The 10,328-nt window shown below is 39.3% G+C and overlaps 1 long non-coding RNA gene across 1 annotated transcript; it reads right to left on the reverse strand.

The window, feature by feature from the left end:
* Window positions 1-8,026: 8,026 nt before the first annotated feature.
* LOC109705025 lies at window positions 8,027-8,715 on the reverse strand. Its single transcript, XR_002214577.1, has 3 exons — window positions 8,518-8,715; window positions 8,187-8,253; window positions 8,027-8,089 (listed from the first exon to the last, which is right to left on the reverse strand). It is a non-coding gene; the product is annotated as an uncharacterized LOC109705025 (long non-coding RNA).
* Window positions 8,716-10,328: the final 1,613 nt, after the last annotated feature.

Genomic DNA, 10,328 nt, shown 5'->3' on the forward strand with positions numbered 1-10,328 from the left:
TGTTCTTTACATCACTTTATGTTGCAAACTCGTGCAATCACATTCTTTACATTTCTCTTACTTTTGCTAACTCTAGCAATTATATTCTTTATTCCCCACATTACTTTAACTTTAGACATTGTCATTTTCATCATTCTTTACATTACATTGGTTCTTTGCATCACACTAACTCTAGTGTCTCTTTATTTTACATTTTCAAATGCCACTCGATCTATGTCATAGTGTCACTCTGTTCTTTTGCTCACTTTGGGTATTCACACTTTCTCTCATGCATACATCTAGGGTTTTGACATTATTAGGTTCTCAACCATCTCATTATGCAAGTTGTGCTCACAATTATGCAATCATCACATTTCATCATTACTTTACCCTAAAATGCATGCAACAATATATAAAACATATGCTCAAAGAATGACACATTAGGCATAGAGAGAATTTCAATGAGTTTGGAAAGCACCACCCACCTTGTAGGCTTTCAAAGGTGCTCCGACGATTTTCTTGGAATTTTCAGACGTCTCTTTCTTTACCTGCGGCAAAACGAACCCTTATTAGGCCATTTTGCTCATAACTTTACATACACTTTTCGAAATGCTATTCCGAGCGCACCAACGCGTCGGAAATACCCCCAATTAGATTTTTAGAGGGTCAATTGCACTTAGAAACCCTCATGAGCAAAAGCCCCAATTTGGTGCCCTAGCTCCAATACTCATGTCAAACCTAGGGTTTGATCTCATTGGGAAGCAAAAGTAGCTTCATTATACTCTAAATAATCTATTAGAACCATTCCTAGGCTTTCCAAAACCCTAGTTTGGTTTTCACCATTAGAGGTGGCCCAAGCTCACCTTGAGCTCAACTATGGATTTGATCTCTAAAGAAGCAAAAGAAAGCTTCAAAACTACTAGATATTCCATTAAAAACCATCTCTAGGTTCATTCAAACCCATTCCTAGGGTTTTAGCATGATTAGGGTTGAAGCTTACCTCAAGGCTCTCCCTAACTTGCACTAGAGAGGAAGAAGATGAATCCTCTTTGCTCCAAAAGCTTCTTCTTCACCTTCTTCTCCTTCTTTTCCTTCCTTTATTTCCTTCTTCTTCTTCTCCTTTGCCTTCTAGAGAGAGAGAGGGAGAGAAGAGAGTGTTTGAGAGGGTGGGAATGAGAGAAAATCTCATTAACCCTCAATACATAGCTATTGGGTTGCAAAATTGCAGCTAAACCCCTCAACTTTTACTTTAATACACTGCCCGAACTGGGCATTCCGCGCAGGCAGAGACCGGTCTCCCCGAGCAGGGACCGGTTCCCGAACGTTGTCCCAGCGCAGCCAGAGCTGCTGCGCGCAGTGCAACCGGTCTCTCCTTATGGGACCGGTCTCTGGGGGACCGGTCTCTCAGGCAGAGATCGGTTCTCGAGAGCTATCCCTCCAGGACTTAGCCGATTTTCCGGCTGTCTCATTCTGCACGCGTTCGGGGACCGGTCTCTCCCTTCAGGGACCGGTCCCCGAGAGCTGAAATTCTGCAGTTTTGCAGAATTCAATTCGTTAGCTCTCGAAAACCTTCCACAACTCACTTTTAATCATTTTAACACCTTCGGACTTTCCGAAGTGTTCCATCCTCGCACTTTGGTCAATTTGACTAAAGTTCGACATTTTTTTATTTTCCTAATTTTCGGTATATTACAAGAACAAACACCAAAAAAATCTATAACAAAGCACATTTTAGGAATATATGAGATAAATGCAACAAAATCCGAAAACCATACCTAAAATCAGTGCAAATCCACGAGGAACGTGAGTAAAAACCGATCTGGAGACAAGGGAAGCGCAAGAGAGGAAGCAGGAAAAAGATTTAAATGCGTACAAAACACATCGAACGAAAAACCCCTTTATCGGGTCGGGCGGAGGGACCGGTCTCTCCTGCCTGGGACCGGTCCCAAAGCCTGGAACTTTAAAAAATTTTAAAATAAGCTCAAAAAATTCCAGAAAAAATATATGTTATTCCTCAATGTTTAATCAACAAAAAAATAACCAATTTTCATCCAAAAACTTCAAATAACATTTCATAAATAAATTTTGAAAAATCAATTTCAAGGATATTCAAATTGTCAAAAATTGTTGACCCGAAAATCAATGAAAATTCTAGATACATATGAAGTAAAAAAAATCCCACACATCATGCAAGATCTAAGAATTTATTGTAACATTTTATCATCATATTTGTTAAAGAAAATGTATAAATAATTCTCAGAATCGTGAAATTAAAATAATATGTTCAAATTGAGTTATGCATAATATTCGAGACAGGAGTGACTCTTTGAGCATCTTTTTTTTTTTCACATTCCACCTTATATCACCTACGAGATGTACAGCTCTTTGAGCATATATTTTTTTTTCTTTTTTTTTCTTCTTTTTTTTTTCTCTGAAACATACTTTCCTTTTGTCTTATAGAGATACTTCAATCAACATGTGGTAGCTGCACATACTGACCGGACGACCGGGGTGGTAGCTCTTTCCTCCATGCGGTGGTAGTTTTTACATTCCCAGCAGGGATGTAACTCTTTCCACATCTTGAATTTCAGAAATTTTATAACCAAAGTCGGAAAGACTCCCCCTAAATTAGTGCAACCCTCAAGTTAAAAATATTATTGCAATTTCAAAAACAGAAAAAGATTTATTCATCTCAAAACTAATAAGCAAACAAACAATTGCAACATTCAAAGTTCGAAGCATGAGGTGTTGAATTTGATTCAATATGCTAAACAGAATTTCAATGATTTGATCATTCAAAAATAATGACAGTAGAGAACAACCTCGACAGTGATCAATCAAAAACTAAATATGAAATAATTAAAGTCATACAATTGAGCTAACACATACCAATTCATCTCCCAAAACAGCAACATTATCCAAAAATTCTATCATCTCTCAAGCATAATCAGGAAATACCGAAAACCATGCACATAAACAAAATGCAACATGCACATGATCTATGGCCCGATAGAATATATCTAGATGGAAGGATTCATACCAATAGCCTTTCTTAAATGCAGAAAACGTTTTTGATCCAAAAGTTTGGTTAAAATATCTACGAGTTGATTTTCAGTCGAAATATATTCAAGTTGAAGAACGTTTGATTCAACAAATTCTCTTAAAAGTGATATCTTAGTTCAATATGTTTTGTTCGTGAATGTAAAACAGGGTTTTTAGAAATATTAATGGCACTTATGTTGTCACAAAGAATAGTAAGAGTGGTGGAAGGGATTCGATAGTCGCTCAATAAGTTTTTCATCCAAATCAATTGAGTAGAGCAACTCCCGGCCGCAATGTATTCAGCTTCTGCAATGGAAAGAGCAATACAGTTTTGTTTCTTACTATGCCAAGCAACAAGACAGTGTCCAATGTAAAAACAAGCTCCACTAGTACTTTTCCGATCATCTGCAGAGCCTGCACAGTCAGCATCTGAGTAGCCGATTAGATCAAGAGATGTTCCCATAGGATACCAAAGTCCATACGCGGTTGTACCCTTAACGTACCGAATGATCCTTTTAATCGCTTTCAGATGGACTTCCTTAGGATTAGCTTGATAGCGAGCACAAATTCCAACACTAAAAGCGATATCTGGTCTGCTCGCAGTCAAGTACAATAGGCTCCCAATCATGCTTTTGTATTGTTTCTCATCCACGCTCTGTCCTTCTGAATTCAATCCAAGTCCTTTGTTACTTGTACCCATCGGAGTGTCAAAATCCTTTGCATTGTCCAATCCAAATTTCTTAACCAAGTCTTTTGCATATTTGGATTGACACAAGTAAATTCCATCTTTAGTTTGTTTAACCTGAAGTCCAAGGAAATAATTAAGCTCTCCCATCATTGACATCTCAAACTCGCTTGTCATCAATTTTGTAAAATCATTAGCATCCTTATCTTTAGTTGCCCCAAAGACTATGTCATCAACATAAATTTGTGCCACAATAAAATCATTCTTTAAGTGTTTTACAAAGAGAGTTCTATCTGCTCCCCCTCGGTTGTAGTCCTTTTTCAAAAGATATTTTGTCAAGCACTCGTACCATGCTCACGGAGCCTGTTTTAGTCCACAAAGTGCCTTTTTCAGTCGAAAAACGTGATTTGAAAATTTTGAGTCTATGAAACCTTTCGGTTGTTCAACATAAACTTCCTCTTTTAAAAATCCGTTTAGAAATGCACTTTTAATATCCATCTGAAAAAGAGTGATTTTAAAATGACAGGCAATCGCGAACAGAATACGAATTGATTCAAGTCGGGCAACTGGGGCGAAAGTTTCATCAAAGTCTATTACCTCAATTTGTGAGTAGCCCTGAGCAACAAGTCTTACTTTGTTTCGAACAATAGTACCATCCTCATTTTTCTTATTCTTAAAGATCCATTTGGTAGCTATTATGTGTTGTTGCTCAGGACGAGGCACTAATTCCCATACATCATTGCGAACGAATTGACCAAGTTCTTCTTGCATGGCATTTATCCAATATTCATCACGTAGAGCTTCGTCAATATTCTTTGGCTCAATCAAAGATACATAGCATGCAAATTCACATTGTAGTTGACTCTTGTTCGCACACCAACATTAGGATCCCCAATTACATTCGATAAAGGATGATCTCTTGTCTCTGTTAGGGATGTAGTCTCAGGAGTTATGCTAGGGATTTCAGATGAAGTGCTTTGAGGCTCAGATGAATCATTTGATGTAACATTTTCAGAAGATGCAGTGGAATTATCAAGTGCAGAAACATCATCATTCACAGGCAATACAAACGGAGAATCATTATCATCATCATTCACAAATGAGTATGAAGAACCATTCACAGAAGAACTTACTGAAGAAGCTTCATCTACTTTTATATTGATGGATTCTATCACCGTCTTAGATCGTAAATTGTACGCACGATAAGCACGACTTGTAGTAGAATAACCAAGAAAGATCCCTTCGTCACTTCGAGAGTCAAATTTTCCAAGATTTTCACGATCCCGAAGGATAAAACATTTACTCCCGAAAACACGAAAGTATTTAATATTAGGTTTCCTACCAAGCCAAAGTTCATACGGAGTATTCAAAGTACCCGGGTGCACATAAATCCGATTGATAACATAGACAGCCGTGTTAACTGCTTCAACCCAAAAATGTAAGGCAATTTTCTTACTATGAAGCATAACAGGAGCCATCTCTTGTACAACCCGATTCTTGCGTTCAACAACTCCGTTTTGTTGAGGTGTATAAGGAGCCAAGAATTCATGTTTTATGCCGTTTGAAACACAAAAATCAATAAATTTTGAATTTATGAATTCTCCCCCTTGATCACTTCGAATACGTACAATTTTATCATTCCGATCAGTCATAAGACGAAGACAGATTTCAGAAAAAGAATCAAAAGTATCAGCTTTTTCTCGTAAGAAGGCACTCCATACAAAACGAGTGAAATCATCAACAATAAGCAAGATATAACGTTTTCCACCCAAACTTTGAATTCTAGATGGTCCCATCAAGTCTATGTGAAGTAGCTCTAAAGGTTTAGATGTCCCTAAGTGATTCAAATTCTTATGTGCGGATCTAGTTTGTTTCCCCAATTGACAACCCCCACACACAGTGTTCTCTTTGAAATCTATCTTAGGTACACCTCTAACAACCTCCTTCTTTGTTATCCTGGATAGCTCCTTAAAGTTTATGTGTCACGCCCCCGGGACCCGGCATAGGCCCGCCCGGTGCGCGCCCAGACCCGCCATATGTCTACACATATAAGGCGTCTACACAAAAGCGGAAGAGTAAAGCATGAGAAGATCTGCAACTAGAGATATCAGAGCAAGTATATAGCTAGGTTCTAACATCAGGTAGAATCAAAAGAAAATCATACTACTAAAGCATAAAGTAAATAGATACATCGTAAATCCCAAGATACAAAAATAGGGTGGTGACTATAACTAGGTACAAAACTCTCACAACCTCTCCAAAAGAAAACAAAAGAGAGGTGGGCCACCTATCACCAAGTCCCTCGATAGCTAACTCGAGGCGAAACCTTCCCCGCGATCCCGAGCCTCTCCCGGAGTGGAAGGCTCTGAAAAAGAACATAAAACAAGGGGCGTGAGAACTATAAATTATAGTTCCCAATGGGCAATTACTGACCTGCACCAAATTGCACCACTAGGCCCAAAACAAGCAGATATAGATAACGAAATAACGATTGCGGAAAATAAAGGCATATATTGAAATGCTATACTACTATGCCAGAAATATTCTGAATGTCAACATGGAGTACATCTACTCTACATGATCCAATATGTCAAAACTTAAACAATATGTTCTGATGCAACAAGTAATGCTATGAAGTATGCTATATGTCCCAAAGTCCACTACATATCTAGTATGTACTATCATAGCAACCAAGAATACTACAATGTAATAAGCGATACTGTCAAGTATACTCTTGTCACGCCCGGGATATCAGCGGAAGCATATCCGGTACGTGCACAGACCCGCCATACACCTGCAGTATATAAGGCGTCTACAAGAAACAAGTCGATAGGAGTAAAAAGTCATAAAATAACCCTATCCAGATATCAGAGCATAGTAAAAGTCACCAGACAATCAACAATAGAATAAGGAGCAACAATCCAAAATCTCGACTAAAAGAGAAAGTATCAAAACCATAGTGACTGTCCACAAGGTACATATACATCACGGGGTGTACAAAAGAATAGGTACAATGGTGGTCTCTCTATACATAGGGACATCACCTTCGGTCGTAGCCCGAGTAGCAAGGTGATCGACTAGCATGCTCCTAGCAATGTCTAGCTAGACGCGACTCCCTTGCCACGATCCTTAGCCTCTCCTGTAGATGGCTCTATAAAAACAACCACCAAAAGGGCGTGAGAACTATAAACAATAGTTCCCAGTGGGTAAGCCGCCAGCCTCGGCGAATTACACCACTAAGTTCATGATGTACGAAATGAAAGTGAAAGCAGTAATTGCATAATATATAATTATGCAATGCTAACAGGTAATGAGCATGTAAGCAACATGTAATCATAGTCTCAACAGTAATGAATCAACTGAATAACAAAAGCATAGCATTATGATAAGCATGAACATAAGTATAAATGTGTAAGTAACACTATACACTGTAACTGGTAATCATTCATTACTGTCCAATTTCCTTTAGCACTTTCCTTTCATTCACCGGGATCTACACAGGGTAATCCAGCTTGCGCCGCGCCTAATGGCCCCGTGGTAGTATACACTCCCCACGGCAATCCACTTTGGCACCCAATCCCGCACGGGCGAGCAACTGTCGCGTAGGCCAACTCCGGAGTGCCGGCTTGTAGGGAGCTACCCTCACAAGCGTGTGCGAATGAGCACAATGGCAAGCGAGCAAAATCCATTATCCAACATGTTTCAAACATCATGGCATAGTAGGCTATGTTCTACTCTCAATCTATTGATCAGAATTCTTAACATGATAAATATTAGCAGTAACTAGTATCCACTAGATTAATATACATGCAAGAATAATGCTAAGTTCACATATGGCATTAGGAACTTTCTATTATTATGGCGTCATCATTATAGTCATAAACATATTCTTGTTCTCGACTTTACAAAAGTATAATTATCATGTCCATTAGTTATTCAACTTAACTAAAGATAAACATAAACATAAGCATAAGTACAATTATGCATGAATTCTCTCTACTTCATAGAGGTTCTAATCAAGGTTATGGCAAAGAAGTTCCACACAACCCTATTGTGACAATATCGCCCAACTATATTAATTCATACATATAGAACATAGGGAAGCTTCACTTGCTCTGGTTAGGTCAAACCCACCTATTACTAAGCTTCAAATAGTCACAAGAAGTCACAATAATCAGCTCCACAAAGCTCCAACCCTGCTGAACACAAACATCAGCACCGTGTCAAAATGACGACCGAAATGTCCGATTTCGGCCTAACTTGCCTTTAGTACTAGGTAATAACTTAAATTCCCTGTTTCGGATCACATTGATACCTCAACTTAAGCCTCCAATTGCTCTCGAAGGCCAACCGAAGATGATCCAAGGCTCGATTGAAATCTCGCTGCGAACAACGTCAAAATGGCATCAATATAGTCGATTATAAGCTGTAATAGTCGAAGTCTTGCAAAAATGGGTTTCTAGCTGAAATTCCCGCTTACCCTTGATTCGAATACTCTTCAAATCAGCTTTCAAAAGTACACGTTCAACTCGAAGAGGCTCAAAGACCTGCTGCGACGAAACCATACAAAATTGCGTCAATTACGCGATTAAAACGCGTATAGTTCCGAAATAGCTTGATAATTCAAGATCTACCTTTAATCAGTCTTAAGGCAACTTATCCCTGGATTAGAGTGATTAAATTACAGCTGGATTTCTCCTATCTAGCTGCTGGAATTCTACTCTAACTCAGTTGAAGCAACCACATCGAAACGGCTCAAAATCTAACACTAAAGTATAAACTAAAGAGTAAAATGAGCTAATCCTTTATACCTTGAAGCAAATCAGTTGCAAACTGCTTTGGGCTGCAGGAACCTCTTCCCTACTGTTCCCCTTTCAGCAAGAGAACACTACTACAGCCCCCCAACCTGCCGGCGCAAGGAGAAGAAGTCGAAGAAGCCGAAACCACCAAACCATGCTCTCTTGGGCTCCAAATCCTAGAGAGAGAAAGAGAGAGGCTAAGAACCCTAATTCCCTGAGTTTACAGGTGATAAACATCAGCTGGGTCGAGCTGGGGGAGATAAGGATGGATAGGTAAGGTGAAAAGACCAAAAGAGCCCTGCTGTCCCGCAGCAGCTGACTCTGCTGCTTGCTGTACCGGTACAGCATTAGGCTTGTACCGGTACACCAATGCAGAAATTGCAGATTTCGCAATAGCAATGCACTTCCTCGTCTCCGGCAATCCGATCACTCTCTAACTTGTCCCAAAATGTGTCCAAGCTTTTTAGAACATGTAGGATAGTTCCACAACTCATGCCACACACTCGAACTCCGCAATTTGCAAAAGTTCAGTGTATTACAACTCTAAGCCCAAATGTCCAACACTATGCCATAGCATATCATGAGTCCAACTACTATAACCTAGCTAGTAGCGAATGTCAACTTGTTGCCTAATATTCTTGTTCAATCTCAATCAGGATCTACACAGGTGTAGTCCGGCTTGTGCCGCCTAAGTGCCAGTGGTAGCTCCAGCATTCCCACTCTAGGAATGAGTCTATCCCTCCAGGCCCCGTAGGCTACTCGATACCGCACGAGCGAACATAAGTCGTGTAGGCTAACTCCGGAGTGCCGGCTTGTAGGGAGCGACCCTCACAAGCATGTGCGAATGAGCACAAATGGCAAGCAAGCATGGTCAATACCTCAATAGTCCAATCGTCATGTCTCCAATATGGTAATAGCCACCCAACAGTCATCATATCTCTAACATGGTAAAAGTCACTAGCATCTCGAAGATCTAGTTCAATGTCTCAATGTGAAGGTTAAACCGTTCAATAAAAATTCTATGTCAATGACCTTAGCTTTATTAAGTCCAAAGCTCAAGGTGAAGTTCCCACATTCACTATGTTTAGTGCCTCTTTATGACACTTAAACATTGCTATAATCTAAGCTCAATTCACATTCTATGTCTCTTTATGACGCTAGCTTGTTCTATCAATAATAGATTAATACACATGCTCTCTAGCGTGTTCTCATATTGCTACATGTATGTTCTTCCCAATGCGACTATTAACTTGGCATAATTCTCATAATAATAACATGCACATGCAATTTGCATATCCATCAAGTCTAATGCCGCTTTATGACATTAGCTTGCTAAACCCATATCTAGTCCAAGCCTAATGCCGCTTTATGACATTAGCTTACTATTTGTATACACTCTAGCCTATGTCACTTAATGTCGATATGTCCAACCACGTCAATCATGCGTTCTATGTCCAAGAGTGTAATCTATATGCCATATGTACCATATGCAACATGATCTCAATCAATTGTAAGAATGCTAACCGTAGGCCCCTAGCCCAACATGAAAACTCTCTACTATATAGAGGTCAAATATGCATTGTATATAACATGTGCATTTTAAGCATTCTAAAATTCACAAATAATGCATCTAACACAAATATGCATGCTTTTCAATTTACAACACTTAAACCATCAACAATGAGATTTTCTCATTGTGTGGCTAGGCCAAACCCACCGAACCGTCGTGTAGTCCCTCGTTTTGCCGAACAGAGTTGTCCACGAGTCTCAAAATACCCTAAAAGTAATGAGCGAAGGGATACACAAGGATTACGAACAACGAA

Source organism: Ananas comosus, unplaced genomic scaffold (genome assembly GCF_001540865.1).
Source record: "Ananas comosus cultivar F153 unplaced genomic scaffold, ASM154086v1, whole genome shotgun sequence".
NCBI classification, from domain to species: domain Eukaryota; kingdom Viridiplantae; phylum Streptophyta; class Magnoliopsida; order Poales; family Bromeliaceae; genus Ananas; species Ananas comosus.